The sequence below is a fragment of the Lissotriton vulgaris genome, chromosome 3_1 (assembly GCF_964263255.1).
Source record: "Lissotriton vulgaris chromosome 3_1, aLisVul1.2, whole genome shotgun sequence".
In the NCBI taxonomy this organism is placed as follows: domain Eukaryota; kingdom Metazoa; phylum Chordata; class Amphibia; order Caudata; family Salamandridae; genus Lissotriton; species Lissotriton vulgaris.
Genome location: NC_141689.1, coordinates 1729931612 through 1729959108, shown reverse-complemented (window position 1 = coordinate 1729959108; position 27497 = coordinate 1729931612).

Genomic DNA, 27497 nt, shown 5'->3' with positions numbered 1-27497 from the left:
CCACAAATTGAATAAAAAGTAACCATCAGATGACCAACCATTTCACAAACTGAAAAACAATACATCAAAAAAATGTATACAACTCAAGCACACAACAGTCTTCAGTCAGTCTGCCCTATTATCACATATGCTCCAAATTATTCAGGAACACTCTGCAAGTCCAGAGACTGGAGCTTTCAAGGTCTAGAAAAATCCACCATTCTCCCGGGTGGGCATTAAGAACCTAGAAAATCTTTTGGGGACTCTTTACAAGGAGGAGGTGCTCCTATGCCACCATCCTCTGCTATAAATGTGTGGGTACTAAACCCTGTACCCCAATATTTAGGACGGTACACAATCTATCATAAGAAAGCAAAGTCTTCAAAACATCATCATTTACCTCAAGAGGTTCCAATCCGGGATGATCTTTGGTAAAAGACCAGCCAACCCAATATCAGTTTATCAGAGTAACATATTAGGTCACAAATACCAACAGATCAGTTCTAGATCTGGAGAAAAGTTAAGGATTACAAAATTTTAAATAAAACGGTACAGACTAAATGTCATAAGGCCCGATTCACAGAATGAATTTAAGACTCAATCCTAAACTTACTACTATTTTGGTATTCACAGAATGCACTTACTCATTTCGGTATTCACAGAATGCACTTACTCTTTTTGGTATTCACAGAAGGCACTTACTCATTTCGGTATTCACAGAAGTTAGTAGTCCTAACTTTAGGACTCCTAAATGCCTTCTGTGAATACCGAAAGTCTTAAAATTTGGATTTTTCTCAGTTTACTAACTTTAGGACTCCTAAACTGAGAAAAATCCTAATTTTAAGACTTTCGGTATTCACAGAAGGCATTTAGGAGTCCTAAAGTTAGGACTACTAACTTCTGTGAATACCGAAATGAGTAAGTGCCTTCTGTGAATACCAAAATAGTAGTACGTTTAGAATTGAGTCTTAAGTTCATACTGTGAATCGGGCCCTAAAAGGCTGAACATGCAAATATAAGGCAAAATAGTCAAAAGTTAATAAATCATTATCAGTCTCAAATGGTCAGTAAAATTAGCAAAGGTCAGTCAGCACCCCCATATGAATGGGGAAATCTGCAAGGAAACATCTGTCTCACCCTCAAAAACCAAAGGGTTCTTATACACAATGCTAACACAGAAAATTAGCTAAACGTACAGATTGAGTATGGTATGATCACTGTAACATTTATTTTGGCAAATCATAATACATCCTTAAAACTCACATAGGTAAGCAATAATTTTCTAAGTAGGCAGGAGGCTTAACAGTGATAGTCTTTCGGAAAAATTTGAACATAATTTGCAACATCTAACAAAAGCTATCCATGAATGTGTGAATTGAACTCTGCCACCGAAACACGGCCGAAAAAACCTTGAAAGTTACAAATTTCCTAGTACACAAGAAGCTTAATTTTAATAGGCCTTTAGTAATATTGCTGGTAAGAAATGTGGTTGCTCGTTGAGGGGATAAAATCCTACTCAAGAAGAAACTATAGTCCTTTTCAGGGTGAAATCACAAGCAAAACGAAGTCAGGCTTAATTCAGAGCAATGTTTAAAGTATTTGTGCAACATTACAGACAGTAACACAGTGAAGACACACCACAAAAGGATCCCATACCAGATGTAGAAAAATAGATTAATGTTTTTAAAAAAACCAAATAAGATCAAAAAGAGAATAATCCAATCATTAGAATTAGAGGTATGCATTTTAAATATTTTCTGAGAAAATAGTGCCAAAAAGCACAAAGAGCTAACTATGGATAGCTGGTCACGCCGGCCTGGGACGAGGTCTCAAGTTCAGGCCGACCATGGTGGAGTGTTGTTTGGCTACAGGAACCCAGCTAAGCCCACTGAACAAGAGTTTCTTAAATGCCGGTTGCTGAGCGTAGCGAGGTTCCACATTGAGGATGCTTTGCACAGCTGATATGATGCATCAGTTCTGAGGAGAAGTGAAGCTGCTCAGTGAAGTCCTGCATCATGGTCAAGGATCCCATCGATGAGAGCTTGTGATGTGAAGTCTGGCATTGGGAATGCGTTGTGCAGTTGACATGATGTGTCACTTCTGAGGATCTGTGAGCCTGAGATGCGAGAACCTGCATGGTCATTGAAGCTGTAGGTGATAAGAAATTTGCAATGTGATAGCCTGCATTGGGAAAGCTTTGCACAGTGGCGGTTCTGATGCAAGTTTGATGTTTAGTTTTTGCACTGAGAGAAACCTCATAGCAGAGACGATGTGTCAATTCAGCTCAAGACTGCACCGCGCAGCAGAGGAAATGCATCAGTATGGCCGGGTCCACAGATGGGCTGACAGTGCACCTTTGTGCTCACCTCCAATGGTCCAAGACTGGGGTGGAACCACCTGACAGGGTAGAATTTGAAGATGACAGTGTCCAGGTGCTGGGATGGAGCCTTCTGTCCTTGTGGCACTAGTCAGGAGGCCAGGAAGCAACAGATGCAAATCAAGTTGTTCCCACCCAAGCAAGAGGGCAGCAGGCAGCAGGACAGCACAGCAGGGCAGTAGTCCTTCAGAGCAACAGTCAAGCTGAGTGGGATTCATTTCAGCAGCACTATGGTCTTTCTTCCTGGCACGGTATCCACAGGTCCAGAAGTGTACTGAGGAATTGGTGTCTGAGGTCCAATATTTATATCTGAGCCTACTTTTTCTAGAGGTTTACCTTTGAAGTCCACAGGCTTCCTGCCTTACCGGCCCTGGCTCCAAACTAACTACAGGGGATATGCCGCCCTTGGTGTGGAGTCAGGACACAGCCCATTTGAGTGTAAGTAAGACTGTGCCGAGCTCCACCCTTCCGTCCTGACAATGATGAGGCACCCAGGCACGTCTAATCTCTCTATTGTGTGCGGCTGTCTAGGAGGAATACACAAAGCCCAACTGTCAGCTACAGCTAGTCAGTTAATCCAGAGATACGATGTTTCATTACAATTCAAAGACACCAAACATGAACTGGTTACCATTTATCATTTGGGAGTTACAGCTTATTAAATGTAATAAGGTAAACCAATGTTCTCCTAAGGGAGAGACGTGCCTTGCAACAGTGAAAAACAAATATAAGAGTGTTTCACTACAAGGACATGTAAAACTTAAAAGTACGTACCCACATTTTTAAATATCCTGCACCCTGGCATTGAGACTCACCAAAAAGCACAAGGGAAACCCTACTCACAGAGATCCAGGGTACATATTTATATCAAGAAACAGCGGCTCATGTGGAAACAATATCAGGGTAAATTGGATAATCAAAATGTGCAATGGCAATGTAAATGGGTTTCACGGAATTCAGACAAAGAGGCAGCCGAGTAAACTGTAGTTGCAATTTCTTCAGTTTATAGCAAATATTGAAGTCAAATTCATACATACAATAAAAGATTGGTGCTAAGTGTCCCCAGTGCAAGGTAGGAATCAAACAAAGAAAATGTAGTGACATTTGTGACAATTATAATCTGGTTTCCATTGTTTTAAACAAACGATCATTCATTTTTTCAACAATTATTAACAACACTGTAAGCAATGGTCAGTGCTGGTATAATGCTTTGTTCTCTCTAAAGTCAACGGTGTTTCGACCCTTCAAAGAATACAGGGTCTCTTCAGGACCTAATAATATAGGGACATCTGTAAATTAAAAAGGAGAGCGACTTAAGCTAAAATCCGGTGGGAACATTATGTATAAATCAATTACTCCAAAGGCCAAATAACGAGAAGTACCTGGAACAAAAACAATTGATATGCGCATCCATGTGATGTGCAAACACCGGTTGAGTGAGAAAAAGGGAAAGGTACTCACACTGGACCCAGCGGGGTACTACAGAAGTGAGAGAGAAAGGAATAGTGAGATACAGGACATGACATTGTTAATGAACGTGTAATGAAGGAAGGTTGTCCCAGTTTACCTCAGTGTGAGGCAAGCGGGAGAGGCAAGGGAGGGGCTATTTTTACTATTTTAAAAGTGAGTAATCCCTGCTTGCCCTAAATACTTGTATTGCTACGGATTAGGGTTATTCAAGCTACGATGTAGGGGACCACAGCAATAACCAATGCGCTGGCCCCATTGAAGCTGTACTATTCTAATTAAATGGTAAATGCGCCCCGTAGCCACTGCACTGGGTGCCAGGTAGCAGTCTGTTAAATTAAGTGCCAGCAGTTACTTTTGAGAAGGACCTGTATCCTGACTGTCTCTCGCACATTTTTGCAGGACACCATTCACAGGACACATCCTGTTCCTGCCAACAAAGCATCGCCTTTGCATCATCGCGCCTAATAGAAAGACTTAATCAGGCTAAGGTCACCTTTAATTACAGTATGTGGTAACGTTTTCCTTGTGTCATACATGGCACTGATAATAAAAGTGTCTATCTACAGCACATACCTCCTTGCTGCAAACCAGACTCCAGCATACTCCAATCCTCATCCACTAGCGCCAGCCCCTCCCTTGCCTCTCCCGCTTGCCTCACACTGAGGTGAGCTCATGCGTCAAATATAGGCCCCTGACTCATTTCTCATGCTTACCTGCAGTCTGGGACCCAATATGCTGTGGGAGCTGCCTGGGAGATCAAAGAGAGCAGTCTCAGCCAATAATCAGGGATAGCCAGCAAGGAGAACAGTTCTCAGGTCCTGGATGCTCTGGAGTAGCAGCAAACACGACATGATGGCTGATGGATGGCACCGAGAGGCCTGCATGAAGAAGCAGAAAAATTATGCATGAGCGGGGGACAGAGTTGACCCACACCCCCTGGTAGTGGAGCAGCGAGATGGAAAGATTACTGCTAGGCCATGCAGCATGCCTCACCAACTCAGCTGAAAGAAGCGGTGATTGGGTGACCGTGGGGCAGCCGAGCTCTGGAAGCAGTGAACTGGTGAGCCTGACTCGGTTTAGTTTAAGGCTTTGATATACACTGTCAAAGTTGTTGGGCCTGCCTGGATGGCATCAGTCCTGTGCCTTGACATGACCCTGTGAAGGAATGGTGAAGCAGCTGGAGAGCTTGGGAAGCATGAGATAAAGTGGAGCACTGACTAATCACCTGAGAAGAGGGACAGTAACTCAGATCAGAAGGTGATAGAGCATGATACAGAAGATGAGCAGATGCCGGTGATCACTCACATGCTGGCTGAATCCATAGGATAAAGGCTAAATAGTTGCCCAGTCTGAATGATTCTAAGAGGTGGGGTCTGGCTTGCTGCAGGAGATATTAGTCTATATTGGTGATACAGAGTGTGGACAGGAGGTGAGGACCTGCAAAGTAGCATGCATGTGAGGCCACAGGTTGTTCCCCAGGTTGTTCCCCAGTGACAGAAGTAAGGAACACTGTTAAGATGTTCATGTTACGGGGACAGACATACTGTGCATTAGGGGGGTTGGTTAGTTTTAGGACCACAGCACAGTAAGGTAGGGATTGACATAGTTTTAGGGGTAGTTTAGGTCACACATATCTGGAGGGGAGGGGGTTTGGTCGACCAGCTGTTACACAGCCAACAGAATGAAGGCTGTGGACTTAATGATGCTAACCTGGAGCGTTAACGAGTGGGGCAAAAAGATAAAGAGAGGACTAATTGCCAGGGTCCTAAGCCGATGTAATGTGGATGTGGTATTTCTATAGGAAACTCACCTTGTGGGACAACACAATAGTATGAGGAGGGATAACCTTAGACTGGTGGGTTATGCACAACATTCCTCGAGGTCAAGGGGAGTGATGATTCTTATATGCAGGGCTTTGCCTTTTCATGTTAGTCATACTTGTTCAGACATGCGCAGGAGGTATGTGGCACATTTGGGAGACTGTGGGTGAAAAGTTACTCCTAATAAATGTTTACATGTCCCCGGGTCTCCAGTCTGACACCTTGCAGACATTGGGAGAGTTGTTCCTGGAAGCCCCACAGGTACTGACGATTGTAGGAAGGTTTTTAATTTGGCATTGGACACAACACTGGCTAAAATTATTAGAAGGACAGAAGGGGAAGCAACACAAGGGAAACTAGGGAGATTCACATGGGCCATATATATATATATTTTTTAAGTTTAACAAGATCTTTATTGTCGTGTTTTAGGCATAGTTGACACAGCCTTTGGCCTACAACCCTGGGGCCGGCCGCGAGGTGTAGAATCTCAGCATCAGAAAACAACACAGCCTTACAGCTGGCAACCCGGGGGCCCAGCGGCGTACCTTTAGTAACGTAGCAGCAATATATAGCATTCATGCGGAACCAGCTGACTGCTGCTGAACATGCAACTTCATTTTTGGGGGGTGTTGAGCCCCCTTTTTTTTTAAACAGAACATGTATAACCATCAACCTGAGAACCCCTGGGCAATTCTACACTCCGACATCCTCTGTGTGTAGCATGGTATAAATGCGTGTAGTACAGGCCTAGGACATTGAGCTGTGTAAAGAAAAAACACATCAGACCCGTTTCTTCAGGGGGTTAATCACATAAAGTCAAGCAGCTTTATACCTCCTCATCATCCCCCTCAACGGTCAATAGATAGTCAGTCAAAGAACACCAATAGTTCTTAGAGCGTGAGCGTCTGGGCAGTTCCTCTTCATAGGTTTGTAGCATGTCCCTACAATAAGTCAGATCCGTTAGCCATGTTTTAGAATCTGGGACCTTCTTTCCTTCCCAGCACTTGGATACTTGTCTCTTAGCGATTAACAAAGCCACAGCGCAAAACTTACGTTTCCCCGCTTTAACACCGGGCAACAGTCCCAACAAACAGTTTTTCATTGTACATTTCACTTCGATCCCCACCATATCACTCAGAGTGGTCGTGACCGTGCCCCAAAATGCATTTATCCTCCGACAATGCCAAGCTAAATGGAGAAAGTCCGCCCCATCGTATCCACATCGCCTACACCTGGCGTCGTCCCGTAGCCCAAATCTATGCAACCGGTGTGGTGTGTGGTATCTTTGATGTAAGTACTTCAGGTGTGTGATGCGCAGGTTGCCATTTGAAGTAAGCAATTTAAGGAGCGTACACGCGACAGACCATTCACGCTCAGTTAGTGCTTCCGGTAGCGAGTCGTTCCACCTTTGCCGGGCCTTGTCAGTATTATGTGGGAGCTCACTTTGTGCCACCTTGTACAGTCTAGAAACCATATGGGAAGTGTTCGAAGTGGTAATTATAAATTGCAACGATTGTAAAGTGGGGGGCTCTTCTGGGTAGTTTGGATACAATTCCTGAATCGCCTTCTGCAGTCTAAAGTGTGTGAACCGGAAAAGGAGGGTCGGGTTGCTGACATATGTCAGATCGTCGGCTGTGCGGAAAGCTCCCTCGTGATATAGATCCCCAAACGTGTCTATGCCTATATTTTTCAGTATGTCCATTCCCACTTTTTCGTTAGCCACAGATATGCACAGGTGAAAATGCAGTGGGAGTGCCGGGGCGTAGAGCGGCAGCTTATGTGCCATCCTCCCTAGTGTTCTCCATGCGTGGGCCGTGGTGTCAACCGTGTTAATATCTTTTGAGTGTAATGGCGGACGTTTGTGTGATACTATCGCGTTCAAAGGAACCGGTGCCGCATCGCCCTCCTCTACCGCCGTATGGGTGAGATACGGGGTGGGATGGTACCAGTGCGCCGCGTATTGGGCCTGCGCACTGAGATAGTAGAGCCGAAAGTCTGGCACACAAACCCCCCCTTGTCATAGGGTAGCGTTAACGTGTGCAGGTCAATGCGTGCCTGCTTACCCGCCCACACGAGCTTGAGTACTAGGGATGTTATGTGCTTGAAGACTGCTTTGGGTGGTGTGATTGGTATATAATTGAATAGATACAAAAACTTCGGAAGCACATTCATCTTAACTATTGCAATTCTGTCGGCCAAGGATAGCGGCAGCTGTATCCATCTAGCCACTTTACTCTCCAACTCTGCAATCGCTCTTCCATAGTTCGTCCTGATCACTTCTTCGGGGTCCCGGCTGTACCATATGCCCAGATAGCGCATGGGGTCTGTCTGCCAGTCCAGCGGAAAGTCAGGGGAATGCGGTGTGGTGGAGTCAGTAAGTGGGATGATTAGTGATTTCTCCCAGTTAATCTGTAGCCCAGAATGGCGTCCAAATTTTACATACTCACGTAGTAGTGGGCTAAGATTTTGTTCCGGGTCCCTCACATAGAGCAGCATGTCATCAGCATATAGCGAAATATGAAGGGGCCTCCCGGGGAAATGCAGAGCAGAGTGGTTATGTGTCTGCCTAATCGTGCACGCGAGTGGTTCTAGGGCCAATGCAAATATTAAAGGCGACAGAGGACAACCCTGTCTGGTCCCTCTAGCAATATGGAAAGGCGCTGATATGTATCCATTTACATGCACTCTAGCCACTGGTCTCGTGTATAGCAGAGTCACCCAAGATATATACCGAGCTGGAAATCCCCTTCTCTGAATATCGTGTTTATGTAGGACCATTCGATGGAGTCGAAAGCTTTGGCTGCGTCAAGCATGACGGCCACCGCTTTCGTCTGGGGGTTAAGATAGTGTGATAGTGCAAACAATGTTCTCGTATTGTGGGAAGTGGCACGTGTTGGTATAAACCCTGCCTGATCTGGGAGTATCAGGTTCGTCATTAGGGGCTGTAAGCGATCAGCTAACAGTTTCGCTAAAATTTTAGAGTCGACATTTAAAAGGGATAGGGGACAGTATGACTCGCAACGGTCCGGTTGCTTGCCAGGTTTTAGGAGTGTGATAATCACCGCCTCGCGTAGAGATGGTGGTAGCACCCCCTGGTCAAAGGCCGCGCCATACATTTCAACCATGTGAGGGGCAAGAATGTCAACGAAAGCCTTGTAAAATCACATGTATAGCCGTCGGGCCCCGGAGCTTTCCCGTTCGGCAATGCATGTATAATGGCGGTAACCTCCTCCACCGTGATCGGTTGGGCCAAGTATTCACGTTGGTTGTCGGACAACCACGCTATTGCTATATCATGTAGGTAGTCACGTGTTTCTTGTGGTGGAGCAGGCTGGCGGGAAGTGTATAGGTCTGCATAGTTACGTACAAAGCTATCAAGTATTTCCCCGGGTTGTGTATGTGGAATGCCATCCTCGTCTTGTACTTGGGTGATGAACTGTGAGTCCCTCCCCATACATATTTTCCTCGCTAGTATCCTGCCCGGCCTACCGCCCTCCCCAAACCGCCTGGCTAATGGCCGCTTGTTCGCATACTTCAGTTCATCCTCTGCGTATCTCTGATGTTCAATGAGGAGAAGCTTAATTTTCCCCAGTTGTTCCATATTACCAGTAAGTGCGTATTCCCTCTCCAGAGCTGAAACCTCCCGCTCAAGCCTGGTTATCTGTGTCCGTATGTCTTTAAGTATCCCAGCTGTCGTACTAATGCAAGTGCCCCTAATCGTCGCCTTAAAGGCCTCCCATAGTATGCATGGGTCGTCAACTGAGCCCTCATTTAACTGGAAGAATTCCTTTATAGCCTTAGTTATAGTAGTCACGTACAAGGGGTCCAATAGTGCTTGTGCATGGAAACGCCAGCTGAATGGAGGGGGAGTGTAGTGTGGTATTTGTAGTGTAAGTTCTACTGGGTTATGGTCGGACAGCGTGCGCGGGAGCGTTTTTATCCGTGTAGACCACAACACTGCGCTATCCGTCCCCAACCAATAGTTTATCCTGGACCAGCTACCGTGTGACATGTTCACATGTGTCGCACCTGGTGCTGACGGATGTTGGACCCTCCAAATATCTTTGAGCGCAAGTTCGACCAATATGTCTCCCAGCTTATCTCTGGCTTTCCTGTGTGGTTCTATGGAAGCAGTGGAACGATCAACAGAGTCCTGTAGTGCTACATTAAAATCCCCTCCCCAGATTATCGTTGTGTCAATAAAATCCAACAGTTGGTCCCACAATTCCTGAAAAAATTCTGGAGCATCTATATTAGGCCCATACACATTTACCATCATTACAATTCGCCCTCTCAGCATACCTGACACAATCACATATCTTCCATTCCTGTCGACAATTGTACGTGTGATTTTATAATTAGTGCATTTTTTGACCAGCGTCATAACCCCTCTGGAATAGGAGGAGTATGCCGCTGAGTAGTTCGATTCTGCCCAACGCGTGCCAATAGGTCTATGCACCTTGGGGTCTACATGGGTCTCCTGAATCAATGCTATGTCTATGTGGTGCCTATCAAGACATGCAAAAACCTGTCTGACCTTTTTGGGATTGGTGAGGCCCCTCACATTCCACGTTATTAATTTCAAGCTATTTCTATTCATGTTTACCTCGAGGCGCTCTGCCTGCGCCACATGAAGTCCGCCCCCCCATACAGTGCAGTTCAATATCATGCAACATCATGAAGTAGATTATCGGCCATTGAATAATATCCGCACGTCGGCGTACGGCAGTGCATCTCGATCACCCAGGTAGTTCAAAAAACATCAAACCCCAACAAACCCCGTACCCACCCACTTCAGCAACCCAATTCTGCCGAAGCCATTGTACCCTCAGAACCAAGATTGACAACATAACTTGCTGTGGACTGCCCTAGTGGAGGTCCACCGAGGACGCATTGCTCCATCCTATTGAAAGGATGTGGGCGAATCCGTGCTTTGTGAATAGATCGCCAGGGCCTTAAGACAACACCAGTCCACTTGTACATCCCTTGAGCAATAGGCACTTTTAACAGTTATACAGCAGAAATCATGTGGTACACACACCACCCTTCCCGCTCCCTGATATTATATAGTACGGCATATCAATATAGAGCACAGTTTAGCAGTTCGTCATGGTCCACTGCTGAGCGTACCGCACTAAAATGTCTTAGCAGTGTCTAAATCATGCCCTTACACTGCACGGCGTCTCCAGCAGACATTGTCTCACCATACAATTATGGTCTGCATACATAGGAGTCACATGCTGGGAGTCGTTATTCTCATGGAGTCCGGTTCTCCCTCTCCACAACCCCAGGTTTATCAGGTGGGCACAGTCAATGCAGCGTGTATCAGCTAGTCTTACCTTTCAATCTGACTCGTAGTTTCTGTCTCTACGATTGGACCGTTTACCTTTTGCAACCGTGGTCTTGACGAAGGCCATAGCAGCTTTGGGCGTCGAGAAGAAAATTGGCTTATCCTCCCAAGTGACTCGCAGGCGAGCGGGGTACAACATGGCATATGGGATCTGCAACTCTTGAAGTTTGGATTTAACCTCGTTGAACTCTTTGCGTGCCTGTTGTACCGTGACCGTGAAGTCTGGGAAGAATGCAAGTTTATTCCCCTGATGATGGATTTCGCCTTTTTCCCTCGCCAGCCTGAACACGGTGTCCCTGTCGCGGTAATTCAGGACTCTTGCCACAATCGGTCTAGGCGCGGCCCCAGGCTTTGGCTTTGGCGCCAAGGAGCGATGTGCTCTCTCAATGATGAAGAGTGGTGAGAGGTGTTCGGGACCAAACAGGTCCTTACATAGTTGCTCCACATAGGTCTCCATACGGCCGGTGTTGGTTGATTCTGGCAGACCCGATATGCGTATATTGTTACGTCTCAACCTGGCTTCCAACTCCTCAGCCTTGGCTTTGATAACATCAAGAACTTTCTCCATTCCTGTACATTTGGCCACCGTGGTGCGTGATTCGTCCTCCACCGCTGAAATCCTGTTCTCCGCCGTATCCAAGCGTTCGCCCTGTTTGTCGAGTTTGGCCGCCATGCTGTCCACTCGTCCCGTCAAGTGATCAAGTTTACTGTTTATGTCCTGTAGGTTGGCCTGTATGGATTTTAGTATGCTTTCCATGACATTGCCATCGTGTGAGTCAGCCTCCGGGTGTTCCTCCGCAGCACCGGTCTGGGTCTTCGGCGTCTTCCGCGCCTCAAACGTTAGTTTGGGTTGTTGTTTGTCCGGCTTGCCCATGTTGTACTATAGGGGGGATGTCGGACTGGTATTTCCCCGGTTCCTGCGTCACCAGAAGTTTGCGTGCAGCGCCTAGGACCGGGAAGAGGGAGCTCGGCCCCGATCTCTTGTGAATGGTGCCAAGTGTGTAGATGAAATACGTGCCTGTTTAACATCGACGTCTCGGCATTGCCCCCAGGTGGCACCGATTGTTACATGGGAAACAGGAGCGAAGCGTGGTACAGAGCAGGAATATCGCCGCAAAAATATCGCCTAACATAAATATCGCCGCAAAAATATCTACAGGAAGAAATATCGATGACAAAAATATCGTCTGACCAAAATATCGACAGACAGGTAAGTAATATCGTTAACATTAATATAGTTGTAATAAATATCGTTTACAAAAACATAGTTTACAATAATATCGTTTTTTAAATAATTATAAGTAATGTAGTGTTTTTAATGATTATTTTTAGTCAAAGTACTATTTTTAGTAGTATATTATTATTTAATAATGTATTTTCAGTTGAATTTAGTATTAATAGTTCCGTAGCGGGTTGTGGGTTTATAGGGGAGTAGGGTGGGAAGTAATTTAAATATAATGAAATAATACATTAATTAATGTTTTAAATGAATATAAATAGTGTAATAAATAATAGTTAATTAATTTCAATTAGTTAATTGAATAATAATTATGTAATTAATTGTGTTAGTTTTTTAAATTATTTTTAGGTGTGTGTACAGGATTTTTTTAGTGAAAATGTTTTTGGGTAAAGGGGTATTTTTAGGGTTCAGGGTCAGTTTTCAGTTTTTGGGTAAAGGGGTATTTTTAGGGTTCAGGGTCAGTTTTCAGTTTTTGGGTAAAGGGGTATTTTTAGGGTTCAGGGTCAGTTTTCAGTTTTTGGGTAAAGGGGTATTTTTAGGGTTCAGGGTCAGTTTTTAGTTTTTGGGTAAAGGGGTATTTTTAGGGTTCAGGGTCAGTTTTCAGTTTTTGGGTAAAGGGGTATTTTTAGGGTTCAGGGTCAGTTTTCAGTTTTTGGGTAAAGGGGTATTTTTTGGGTTCAGGGTCAGTTTTCAGTTTTTGGGTAAAGGGGTATTTTTTGGGTTCAGGGTCAGTTTTCAGTTTTTGGGTAAAGGGGTATTTTTAGGGTTCAGGGTCAGTTTTCAGTTTTTGGGTAAAGGGGTATTTTTAGGGTTCAGGGTCAGTTTTCAGTTTTTGGGTAAAGGGGTATTTTTTGGGTTCAGGGTCAGTTTTCAGTTTTTGGGTAAAGGGGTATTTTTAGGGTTCAGGGTCAGTTTTTAGTTTTTGGGTAAAGGGGTATTTTTAGGGTTCAGGGTCAGTTTTTAGTTTTTGGGTAAAGGGGTATTTTTTGGGTTCAGGGTCAGTTTTCAGTTTTTGGGTAAAGGGGTTTTTAAATATAATGAAATAATAGATTAATTAATGTTTTAAATAAATATAAATAGTGTAATAAATAATAGTTAATTAATTTTAATTAGTTAATTGAATAATAATTATGTCATTAATTATGTTAATTTTTTAATTAATTTTAGGTGTGTGTACAGGATTTTTTTAGTGAAAATGTTTTTGGGTAAAGGGGTATTTTTAGGGTTCAGGGTCAGTTTTGGGTTTTTGGGTAAAGGGGTATTTTAATTATATATATGTATTATTGTTGTTATATAAAGTAATGTGTAAAATTAATTTATATGTCCACATTTATTAAGTTTATAATTAAAAAGTGTAGTAAATTTGTTTGAAATAGTTAAAAAATAAAAGTAATGTAATGTATTTTGTTAATAGTACTTATATTTATTTATTATTTAATGTAATTTTAATTATTTTAAAAAGTCGATATTTTTTACATCTATATTAATTACAACGATATTTTGGAGTCGATATTTATGTACTTACCTGTTTAAGTATAGGGTGTCGATATTTTTGTAAACGATATTTTTGCAACGATATTTATGTCAGCTATATTTTTGTTATCGATATTTTAACACCCTACCGCGAAGCGTATGATCCCCCTGCCACCACGTGTAATGTCGGGAATGCGTGTCGCCTATAACATAGGTATGGAACGGGCATTCGGTTGTAGCTTGAGACACCCCTCCGCACTGTAGATAAGGTAGGGTTGATGTCGGCTGTCCACGAGAGGGCCCAGTGCCGGGCGTTGGATATCAGGAGGTCCCCCGGGGGCCGATACCCAAAGGTGACAGAAATCGGGGACACCTACAGCTTCATGGCACGCAGGTTTGCAAGGCGGCAGTCACCGTGGTCCCCGGCGTGCAGAGCAGCCTCCCAGCGTCCAGGTACGTTTATGGCACGTTGCGAATACATTCGTGCCCTGGCGCCGCCATTTTGTGTTTCAGCATTAAGTAGTGCCCCCAAAGACATCAGAGGGGAACCGCCGCTGGTGCTAGCATTGTGCCATAACAGCCGTCAGAGGGATTCACAGCTGCTGCCCGGTTTCCAGAAATGTGCGCAGGGTGGTCCGTGTGCACTGCTCAGTCGCTCTCAGGGGCCCCCATGTCCGATAACGCATGCCGCAGCTGTCTCGCACCTCTAGCGCCGCCTCCTCATGTCCGTGCGGTGCCTCAGATCTTGCCGGACATTTATTGCAGGCGGCACCCTCACGGAAGGAGCGCCTCCGTCCCCGACTCACCCCGCATTGTAGATCGCTGCTCCGGGAGGTGCTGACTCGCTCAGTCCTCAAGCGGCGCCGGCCGAGCGCCACCCGCCATGCTGGATCGCGGAGCTCGCCGGGTCCCGCGGATTGTGTGGTGAATCCAACGCGGTCCGGGTCCTCTCTACACGCTCTTCGTACGTCCGACCTGCTCCCACGCCGTCTGGTGTGCTCGTTTTCCCACGGCGATCAGATTCAGCGCATTATACCGGCGATTTTAGAATTCGCCCGGCGGAGCTGCACAGCTAGGCAGCCATACCGCTGTGCGCCCCCTAGCGCCTCTCTTCCACATGGGCCATATATGAATGAATGAATACACACTTGTATAGCGCATGGCTACCCGGGCGCATCCCAGCGCTTCCTGTGACACCTAATCATTTACGACTGATCACGGAAAGATAAAAGTCTTTAACTGCTTCCTGAACCTAAGATAGTCAGATTCAAGACAAATGCAGACTGGAAGCTGGTTCCAGGATTTGGCCGCGTTGTATGAGAACCATTGGTCCGTGACCGTTTGAGCCTGGGAACGGCAAGTAATCGTTTATTATTAGATCTTAAAGTCCTCCTGATGCAATATATCATGCATTTATATGTGTGATATATGGATAGTTATACATGGGGACAAGAGGGGCTATTCATTCTATTCAGGAGCACATGATATGCAATCCACACTTGATTATCTCTTTACAACTGGCAGTTCCCTATCTAGATGTGTTGAGGTGGAAATCCTTGCGAGGGGGATCAGTGATCACTCGCCTTTGAGGAAGTCTATATCTATGGGTGCTAGTAGGATGAAGGGGGCATGGAAGATGGAGACCTGGTACCTCTTGAATAAACAGGAGGTCAAACGCCTGGACAGAGATGCTGAGTGGTATTTTAAGGTTAATAAAGGGACAGTGCAGTGCCCAATGGCGCTATGAGAGGACTACAAGGTTACAATATGGGGTGAGATTATCACAGGTGAGATAGGTGACAAGACGGAAAGGCAAAACAGTATGGTCGCCCCAGAGGAGGAACTTTCACAACTGGATAGGGACCATTTCTTAATCCCATGCATGCAATAAAAATGACAACAAATTTGAAGAGGGCTGGTTATTTGACATTGGCTAGAAATGAGGTTGAAAACCACTTACCTGATGAAACAGAACCACAACTATGAAGCCGGTAATAAAGTGGGCAAACTATTCACATGGATTGGTAATAGGGAACGGAAAGGTTTGAACAAATAGGAAATTTGACCGAAATCAGGAGAGAGACGGAGAAAAAATACCAGGAGTCTATGTGGACTATATGGAAACCTTTTATGATACCCAAATACAGGTTGCTGAAGAGGAGGTATTGACTTTTGAGAGGGACGGTCCGTTGAGGCTTCTAAATACACAACAGGTGAGAGACCTGGAGGCGGATATCTCAGTGGAAGAGGTGTCAGTGGCAATGGGACAAATGCTGGCAGGAAAATTCTCAGGCCTGAATTGGTTATCGATAGAGCTGTTTCATAAACTAACTCATGGTAGAACCCTTCCATGCATTACTTAGCAGCATATGAGAAATGGAGCCTGCAGGAGAATATGAGAACGGCACCAGTTGTTCTAACTGAAAAGGACAGGAAACTATGAGATTTTGTATGAGTCATATAGACCGATATCCTTGCTTAACACTGATGTTAAAATATTGGCCAAGGTCCTGATGACTCAGCTGAGGGTGGTGGTGACTGACCTGGTTCACCCAGATCAGGCGGGGTTCATGCCAGCTAACTCGATGAGACTTAATCTGCGAAGATTGCACAATGACATTGGTGCAGCAATGGCATCGCCTGGAGACAGAGTTATAGCCTCGCTTGATGCTTATAAAGCCTTTGACTTGGTGGAATGGCTCTATCTTTTTAGGGTTCTTGCCAAGATGGGCTTAGGTCTGAAATACATTAAATGGGTCAGACTGCTGTATGATAGACTAAGGGCCTGAGTGAAGGTGAATAATCACACTTTGTGGGAAAGGTGCGAGACATATGTGCCAGCTCTCGCAGTTTGCTTTAGTGATAGAGGTACTGGCAAAGTGGGTACGGATTGACGCAGAGGTGTGGGGTTGGTCAAGTCCTTTGACTGTGATGAATGCATCTCGCTATGTGCAAATTATATTAAGTTGTACATTGCAAGACCGGACCCGTTTGCAGGATATTTTCTGCATCTTTGGTGAACATACCAGATTCACCATAAATTGGGAGAAGTCCCTTCTGTTTCTATTAGGTGATTGGACATCAATCCTTAAGTTACTGCTACCACCTAGAGTAGAAAGGAAATTATTTAAATATTTGGGGATATGGATCACCCAGGACTCTGCATCGCATTATGGAGAGAACTTGGGTCCCATGATTAGGAGTCTAGAGCAGGATGCTAAGCACTGGCACAGTGTTGTTGTAAAAGTATTCCAGCAGTCCAAACATGAGGGAGGCATAACCCTGTCCTGTGGCCGCAAATATTATGTATTAGCGCATGTAGGTGTGGTAAACGACTGGGCCTATGCAGATTGAGGCGACCCTGATTTTTTACTTAACCAGTTGTGCATGGTCAACCAGAGTTATTTACATGCGATATACTGAGGTAGCTTAAATCCCAAAGTGGGACCAGCTCTTTGTCGGTTTGCTAATATTTGTAACTGCAGTTTGCAGTTTGCAGTTTGCAATTCGACTCTCCGGCGCGAGCAGGAGAAGACAGAGAAGAGATGCCGTGGCTCCACTTTATTGCAGGGGCATTGCCGCCCCCCAGCTGATCTTTTTACTGCCGGGGGAGTGATATTTGACTCCCGACTCTACCCGACATGAGCAGCAGTGGTAATAGAGGCGGTAGCAACGGTGAAGCGGAGCGGACCGGAGAACCGGGAGACCGCCGGTCGGCCCACTGAGCAGCTAATCACCGAGGAAAGACCGTACTGAGAAGTGCGAGCCACATCAGGCAAGCGGCCAGTGGGAAGCCCCCTGGAGTGTGGCCAGCCCGCCTCTCCAGCCCGTAGTGGTAAAGCGGTATAATCAGGAGCTATTAAAGAGCCGCTGCAGGGAACCGCGAATCACAGCGGGACTGCGGCAGGACTCACAGAGGCTGCTAAATTACACAAAGGCTGCAGCAGCAGAGCAGCGAGGAAGGCTGCAGGAAGCTGCAGTGGGACTGTAGCGGCCTGCGGCGGACCCAGGGACCGTAACTGGGGGAACCGGGAGCTCACTGGAAAACATTGGAAGCCACAGCCACAACCACAGCCATTATAACACTCTTTACCCCTCAGAAACGACTCCAGAAGCTGAGGACTGCAGACTCTGTTGTTGCCTAGTCAGCCTAGCCGAGCCAACGTGAGAACGCAAGATGCAGGACGGAGAATCGAGAGCAGAGCAGAGCAGCAGAGCAGATCGACGTGGAAAAACCGCAGGTCTAACGGCAGCAAAACAGCGATAGAAGCTCGCGGGAGAAGCCCGTAAAGAAGCCTGTAAAGCAATTAAAAACCCATCCAAGCCCCCCGGGAAGTATAAGAGCCCTCCCGGAGTCTGCCGTGGACTGCCTGCGCAGCCTGACTCTATCGGGCGTGCAGAAGTGGTACAGCGGGGGGGGAGACAGACACAGGAGTATAAGAGTGAGGGGATGCCCAAAGAGCCCAGAAGTCCTGGAGCAAAGAATAATATAGAGAGCAACTCTGCTCAGGGAAGGCGCTCAGGAAAAGTGTATTTAAAGGATGGCAAGGCAGGCTGGCAGACAAAAGGCACAACAGAGGTAAGTGAATGTATTAGAGAATGGACTAGCATATATATATATAGCAATTCCAATACCTTGATAACTATAAACTACTACGAATTGGGAGTGCATAGGGAATAATTACGACAACATCTGAGCTAAAAGTATTATAAAAACTGTAGAAAGATGGCACTGAAAAGAAGGCAAAAATCACGCAAAGAAGCTCAGGAAGAAAGCCCAGGAAGGAGTGAGCTAATGGAGGGATCAAGGTCCCTGGAAGAGAGCCAGGAAAGCCAGGCTTCCGTCACGGACAACAGTAAAGTACGACGTAAGAAGAGGAAAGTTAAAAGGGGCGCCAAACAGGTCCCGCTAGCCAAAAGGGGCTGCTCCACAACATCTAACCGGATCTGAATCTTTAAAGGATTTTGTAGGGAAACACTGCAAAATTACAGAGACGGCGATAATAAACCTGTAAAATTAGGAGGAGCACCATGTAGAGAAAGGAGAAAACTCGGGGGCTGAGGAAGAGAGCCAGATAGGGAAAGATATGGGAGGACCACGAGGAGAAGAGATTGAAGAAGAAACGGCGGATCCCATAATAATAAATCTTACACTTCTGAGCCAAAATCTCCAAATAGCGGCACCTCGTCTATCATGATCCCCGAAAATGTTTTCGCTACAAACCTCCGAAAATGAAGGACAACTGGGAAATGAAAGGCAGAGCCCAAGTTTTGCCTGGGGGACAGCACCTGACCAAGTTCTGCAGCATTTAAACGGTCAAAAAAATATAATTCAGCAGGACGTAGTAAGAACTAGAAGTCAAGTTACCTCGGAAACAAATAATCCACATGACTCGGACCTCTCTGTAACACCCACATCCTCCATGATGGACTTGCTTTTGATACTGCAGAAAACTCTGCAAGGAATCCTAGAAGTAACACTATCGAACAATGGAGATTTAAAAGCACAAAAACTGTAACTAAAAAAGATTGAACAAGAGTTGGGGAGGATCAAGAGCCAAATGCCAAGTATGCTAGGACCAGTAGTTACCCCCCAGCCCACAGAACAAAGTATAGTGAGTGAACCCGCTGAGACAATAGGAACTGTTTATATTTCTAAACAATCAATGCTGATAAAAAGGCACCGTGAATATGTAAGGGTACTCACAAAAAAAGGGCAAGCAAGAAACTGGCCCTAATACAATAACAAAGAGAAAAGGGAAGAAACTGGAGGGCGAGGTACAATCAGGTTTACACGCTTCTGCCCTGACTTATGTACCGATTAGACCCCCGCAACCAGTGACTAAAATATTAAATACCCCAAAGGTACTAAGGAAGAGCCAGAGCAGTAAGGGTTTAAATGAGAAACCCCCAAAAAGCCACTTCGTAAAACAGAGAGTAAATTCATCCCAAGGAGAACAACCCCACTTTGACCAAAGATTTGAGAGTTCACAACTGCAAGATCCAATAGGAGTGGAAAGCAAAACAAGGCCCCCAGGGAGACCAAATGGTAGCCAGATAAAGCCTGAAACCCCCAAGAAATCACTAGGGGTGGTTAACAATAAATGGGTGTATCTGGAATTGGTGCAAGCAGGTCAAAGGGGAAAGAAATTGAGAAAAATGAACCCACTAAACAGGGCACAGATTTTGACTTCCTTTGCCAAATGCAGATGCCTGAATGGGATCAGCACAAAAGATCTGAGGCAGGTGGGCTTCATAGAGAATAAATATGGCAAAGAAATAACAAAAGTTTTACTTGACTCAGATCTGGTAAAAATAGCATTAATAAAAGCAACTAATGAGATAACTCAAGTGGGAATAAGGATAATACCAGAGAGAGAAGAAAAAAGCCTCTCAGGAAGTAGTTTCCTAAAGTGCCATGCAGGTTTAGGAAAAGACAAGTGACATTATCAAGAGATAATGATGAAGATGTTAGCCGCCTGAACATAGTGATAAATAATACAATAAAGGATGATTCATGGGATAACTGGAGCCAAAGAAGCTACGTGGGAGAATCCTCCCAGAGACACACAGAGGAAAGGGCTGAAGATGGTGGCCTAGCGAGGTAGAATAGGATGGGGGGTGTTGCACAGTTTAAGACTCTTGACATGGAATGTAAATGGCCTTGGCAATGGGATAAAACAAGAGCGTATAAAGGAAGTAGTAAATCAAATGGAAATTGCCTGCCTACAAGAGACTTGGATATGCGACGAAACCCCATTCATCGAGGGTTATCTCCAATTAAATAGACCAGCCAAGAGGAAAAGATTTGGTCGCCCATCGGGGGGGATAATGACCCTTGTTTCAACAAAAGTAATAAGAGACGTAACATCGATAAAAACTAAATGTTAATGGGTATTGGCTTGTAGATTAGAACTACTGACATTGGGAAAGAAACACAAAATGCTGATTGTTATAAATGTTTAGCAGTGGGACAATGCAGCAGAGTATGCTATTGAGGTGGAAAAGTTCAAAAAGGATATTGACTTTTTATTAGAAAAATATGTCTCAGCTGTATTGATAATCATGGGGGATTTTAATCATAAGCTATACCCTAAGAAGGTTGATATCTGGAATAGAGATTTGTTGGATGTATATGGAATGAACTACGCTAGTTTCACAGTATGTGATCCCTCGAAACAGGATATGGAATTAGTAAAATTTCTAGGAGGAAGGGGTCTTCTCTGCCTAAACGGCAGAGTTAAAACAGACTGCCCGGCAGGGAAAACCTTAAAAATAGGCTCACAAAATTGCCCGATTGACTATATGTTTATGCCAGCCTGGAATTTTCACTTAGAACAGGAATTTAACATATATCAAAGTGAAATTAGTGACCACACTCCATTGCAATTAACGATATTGGGGGGAACATAGGTGCTTAGAGATAAAGTGATTGTACAAGAAGTTGAGTACCCCAAACGTGTGACGACAAGACTAACTGAGGAGTATCAAGAAAAATTAAAGGCCTTTCAACTCGAAACTGAACCAGAAGATTTTGGGGGTAGGAGCTTGGAATGGTTTATAGAGAAGATAGCCCAGGTAGTTCAGTGCCTAAAAATAGAACTAAACATGGATAAAAGAAATAGTACTAAAACCCCGGTTAGTCAAGTGAAATGGTTCTCTATTGACTGGCAATTAAAAAAAAGGGAGATACAGGCAGTGCAAAGAAGGCAAAGGAAAAATTTCACCCAAGAGAGAGAAAAACACTTGAATAAGCTGAAAATTGATTTTTTAAAAATGGTTATGGATGCAAAAAGGTCATACAAATAGAAATGCTGGTTAAACTTGCTAGAATCAATTGAAGATAAAAACCTGGGGCAATTCTGGAAAATTGTAAAAACAGCATCTGGCCCAACAGACGGAGAAATGAAATGTGTTGTTAGCGAGGCAGCTTGGGAGGAGTACCTAAGGGAACTATATGGGGCACGAGACTCCCAAGAGTACACAGAGCCCCAACCCTGGCAGGAAATATCGGAAGATATTAAATTAGATTTCAATGAGCAACAAGTAGAAAACATAATTGGAGAAATGAAACTAACTTAAGCGGCAGGCCCCGAAAATCTCACTGCAATAATATTAAAGTCAGAGTTAAAGTGGTGGGCAAGACTTTTTTCCAAGATGTTCCGTTTAATACTTTCAGAAGGAATAATGCCACCGAATTGGAAGGGCGCTGTAATCAGACCAGTCCATAAAAAAGGTGGCATGGATATACCACAAAACTATAGACTGATTAACCTTCTAGATGTAGGAAAAAATTGTGTTAAACCGACTAAACGCATGGGTCGAGGAGTTCTCAATCGTACCCATTGAACAGGGAGGGTTCAGAGAGGGGCACTCCACGATAGATCACTGCTTTGCACTGTGGGCAATGGCAAGGAAGTCGACGGAACAAAAAGGCAAGATATGCTACTGTTTCGTTGACTTCCGAGCAGCGTTCGACTCAGTAGACCGGGATTGCTTATGGGAGACTCTCCTAAAGAGAAATATTCCCAAAGACCTATTGATTATAATAAAAGAATTACATCAAGGTAATTGGGCCCAAGTAATCCGGGACACTGAAGGGTCATTTACACAAAAAATACCCATTGTATATGGCCTGAGACAGGGCTGCGTTCTGGCCCCACAGTTATTTTCTATATTCCTGTCGGATCTACCCGCCTGTCTAGAGGTTGAGGGTAGTGCAAGCCCCAGAATGGATGGAAAAAAGGTGCCCTGCCTTTTATATGCAGACGGCCTGGTAATAATAGACCAGACAGAGACAGGCCTCCAGAGAAAGCTGATATCTTTTAATGAATACTGTGCTAGGAAATTTCTAAGAGTAAACTTAGACAAGACAAAAATGTTATGTTTTGGTAAAAAGGCAATCAAGAGAAATGCCTGAAAAGTCTACTATCCCTACCCCAATCATCAATGGTCCAAGCAATAAGAATGGAAATAGGAACAAAGTCTTTGGCGGTACAAGTACACGCTGCGTTAATTAGATTTTGGAAACGATTGGAAAATACAAAAGGTCAAAAAGTAGCACAATGGTGTAGGAAAGAGATCCAAAGCAGTGACCTAATTTGGGCAAAAGCTTGTAGGGAAAGACTGGTGCAGGTTTGTAAAGAGTTAAAGGTGGAGCTGTGCCAAGAAACCCAACAAATAATCTGTACTGAGAGTGATCTGAAAACTAATGGGCAAGAAGTATCCAGAAAGAATGACATGGGATACCTTGCAAAGAAAAAATCAGTAAAATTTATGATGCATTCTTGGTCAAAGGCAAATTGGTTCCCCTATTTAGATATTCTACCAAATCGCTGGTACAGACAGGAGATATTAAGGATGCGAATTGGGATTAATCTGTGGTTAATAAATAAAGATTTTAAAGTAAAAATGTTAGACCATAAAGGGTGTTGTAGGTGTAATTTGGGCACTAAAGGAGACTTAGTGCACATTCTCCTTGACTGCCTAACAATATTAGAACAGCGTAAATTGTGGATTCGCCCAATATTCCTAAAATACGACATAAGAATAAGGGCACAGGCAGTCAACCTTTTAACAGAAATGCCCTCAATTGAAATTGCCATTGCTCTAGGGAAGTACATAAAAGTAGTTCGGAATTTTCAAAAAATGGACTAGCCAGGAGTAATTTTTAGGAATTTTAAAATACTGAAACTATATAACTTGTCTAAAAGAAAAAAAGGCTGTTTTAAATAACTCTTTTTTAAAAAGGGTAAGGATTTGCCTAAAAAAAGGGATTTTGCTGGTGTTTGCTTTTTAAGATATGTATATAGTGTGTGTAAATCTTTTTAAACTATTGCAGAATATTTTTACCTGTAATGACTTTTATTATCTCCTTGTAGAATATTTTAACTTTGTAGCTATGCATTCACACATGTTTAAAGATTTTGATCTAAATAAACATAATTTTTGACTTTTTGACTTGACTAGAGGGATGGGCTGGGCCAACAGGCTGACACCACAGACTCTTCTATGAAGGGTTCCAGATTAAAACCTGTTGTGACACTGACTGGCTTCCAGGGTTGTCATAGGATAGATATTTCGGTGCGAGCTGATGGCTGATATGCCAATGAGTTAGTGCCCTCCAATCATCTGAAAAAAGAATATCTGATTTCACAGTTGCAATGCTTGAGATATGGTCAATAATGGCATGCCTTTCAGGTGTGTGTCACACAGGAGCAAGGCACACAGGAGATCTCACCTTTGGAGTGGCGAGGACAAAAATGTGGACCGTAAACTGATTTCATTGCCATATGGCACTTTAATGCGTAACATGCAGTCTCCCCTCACAAGACTCCAGGATAAGTGGGTGTAAGACTTGGGGAGCTATAGGATGAGGAATAGCAGGAGGCACTGGGGTTCTCTGCTCCGGTGGCGATAAGGGCTAGCTTCTGTTTAATTCAACTCAAAATCTTCCACCGTACGTATTACACAAGACAACAGTTATATAGGATTGGAAGGGCAGAGAGGTTGGATTGCATTCAAGGTTGTGGAATAGTGGGCCCATTCTTACAAATAAGCTGGAGCTGCTCCTGGGTACAACCTTTTTGGGAGGAGGTACAGGGTACATTGGAGCCAGCAGTTGGAGTGCATCTGGATCTGCAAGCTAGGATGGTATTACTGTGTATTTGGGGACCAACTAATATGACACGCTACCAGAAAATTCTGATAAACTTGGATTTTATGGTAACAAAGTGGATATTGCCCAAAAGTGGGGTAGGTGGACTCCTCCCCGCACTGAGATTGGGAAACAGGTATAGACCATTGTAAATTGCTGGAAAGAGAGGTACAAAGGAAGAGGTAGTTTGAGAAAATGTGGGAAGGTTAGGGATAGGTTCTAGCAGCGGGGTAGTCGCAGAACACATAGAGAAAGGGCTCGATGGCAGAGACAGACTACAGGAAGTACTGAGATGTGATATGAAAACATAGAAGGCTTGACAATAAGTCCCGGACAATTATCAGTACACCGGATGGGGTAGACCTGGGGATGCTGTGGGGTTGCAGACAGTGTTTCAGTTTTAGCATAGTGGATGATATTAAATTGTGGTATTAATTATAAAATAATAATAAAGATATACCCAATAATCATACAATAGCAGCTTGATATTAGAAACGTTAAAAAGCCCTTGGATAAATGATTAGTAAAACATATAAAAACATACAGTCACAAGCAAATAACAAGACATCAGTTTTAACATAATCGCCGTAGCTCTCTGCTTTATGGCACTTTGAATGTAAACAGCCGTTCAGAAGCACATTCTCCCAGTAGGGAGAGACTGTAAATAGTTAAAGACCGCTCTCCAAAATTGAATTTTCGGCTCCAAAAAGGGTAACAAACAGAAAGCCAAGAAAGCGGAGATAAAATTATCTCCCTATTACCTAGCTGTCGCTAACACCAGTTAGTGACAGCTAGTAGGAGATAGCGACCATCTTGGGCCCCACTTTGCATGTCAGTGATATTTATCACTAATGATATGCAAAGTGGGCGTGCCAAGATGTTAGCAACTGAAAACAGTCGCTAACATCACTATCTCCTATTACCAACTTTTGGAGATATTCGCGCTAAGCGCGAATATCTCCAAAATCTAACACCTGCCCTGAGCAGTTCTTAGCCATGTTATCCAATGGGAGGTGGATAACATGGCTAAGAGCATTAGCTCGGTAATGCATGAATATCGCTGACTTTTCAGCGATATTCATGCATTGCGGCGATTTTTATCGCATTTGCGATAAACCTTGGTCATACCGAGGTTTATTTGCGGTAACAATCGCCGCATCTCAGTGGTAAATTTTTGTCTCTAACCAAGCAATAGCGATAATTATCGCTATTGCTTGGTAACATGCCCCAGATTTTCTCAGCAATTAATGCAATTTACAGAAGAACATAAAGGGAATTGTGCTTTGAGCTGAGTAAGTGTCACAAGGACAAACAGGTAAGCTACAAAAATCTGAATCTTATTGAGGAAAAGCGTCTAGAAAATGCACAGCGCATAGTCTAACTAGCAAGAATCTGTGATACTGATTACACACCCATGTTAAATAAGGTTCAATGCCGGTGTTCATACAGATCCGCGTGTACGCATGGACAGTTGGCATAGCAACCACCCTCTGCATTCTCTCTTCCATACAGCCATCTAAAGAGCTTTTGTTTAGCGAAATGAGGGAGGCAGCTGTCAAGCTGCCGGGAGAAGTAAACAGACCTTCCCATCCTAGACCTAGACAGAAATTACAAACGCACCTTAACAATGGCATTGTCTATCAATGATCAAGTTTCAAACAGTTAGCAAAAACTGCAATATTGAATGAAGGTTGGCTTTTAGACCTGATTCTGAGCCATAGGAGTAGTAGTTGCATTCTGATAAAATCAATGTTATACCCAATCTCAACAACCTCCGAATGACTTATGAAGGAGCTGGTACTATTAGCGATGGATAATAGTGTTTTAATAAAACCATTCTCAATTGTTCCCAGACATTGCTGGTCACTAATAACCACAACCCAGCCCCATAAGAAGCGACAGCACAGCATTTGGCTTTGTAAATACCTGTGATTTCCCTAATAGACTTCTGTCCCAGTTTACGGCAAAACTAAGAGCAGCCTCAATGGTTTTAGAGAAGGCAATGGCTCTACTGGACTTCAAATTGACCCCAAGTAAGATGACTGCAGAAGGGGATTATTAAATATGAAAAAAGGGGGCCAGTGCTTATCTTAGAGCCATTGACTGCAAAAACAGTGCTATCCTTTTTCTTTGCACCAGATATCATAGCATCCGCCTTACATTAGTTAATCCTTGGATCTGAACTAGTCATGAACTGGCAGAAACGATTGAACAAGTATTGTAGAAAAATGTCTGTCCTTGCAATTTGGAAACTTTTGTCAGCCAAAATTAAAGTGGGAATGCTGTGATCACCTGTGTGGGGGCAGTCAGCCCTGCGCTCTAAAGGATTTTTCCTCCAAGCCATTAACATACAGTGAGCATGAAAATGGAACCAAAACACCACCCAGGCAAACACCCCTAGCTAAAATAAAGGCTGTGGTTGTCTCCCTGCCAGGGCCATATCTCACACTGTCAGTGACCTCGTTGTGAAGCTCTCTGAGGAAATTGACAATATACTGATCAACTCCCATATATGTCATAATGCTCCAGAGTTTGGACCAGTTGACGGAATCAAAGACGGAACTCAGGTACATAAATGCCAGGAACAGCTTGCCCTTCTTGGCCACTGTGGATTTACGTATTATCAAGTATAAATTCTAGGACTGCTCCGCAGTTCTTAGGCCTGGATGGAAGCAGAATTGGAAATCTGAAAGTTCACTACATTCATTGGTGCTCCAGTAATATACGTCCCATTATTTTGGCGGTGGAATTCATAAAAGGGATGGAGCAATAATTGCGGATCACTTTTTGAGCCCTTTTTAATGCTGGGAAAAATAGTAGCGGACCAACCCTTGGACCAACCCAGTAACTAGGGTAGCATTAAGAACTTTGGTCAGGAGAAGAGCACATAAAGAAGTATTTGCCTTAAACATATCTGAAGTAATTCCATCTCAGCCAGGGGCACGCCCAACCGAGCAGCTGGCTATTGCCAGTAGTTCAATCAGTTCAACCTCTGGGGCAGTAGAACATGTCACAGGGGCGGCCTTAGGCATGTGCAGGCTGTGCACCTGCACAGGGCCACCCAACCCCAGGGGCCACCATGCCAATGTATATCCTTAATATAATTATCCTCTGAGGATGGATACATATTT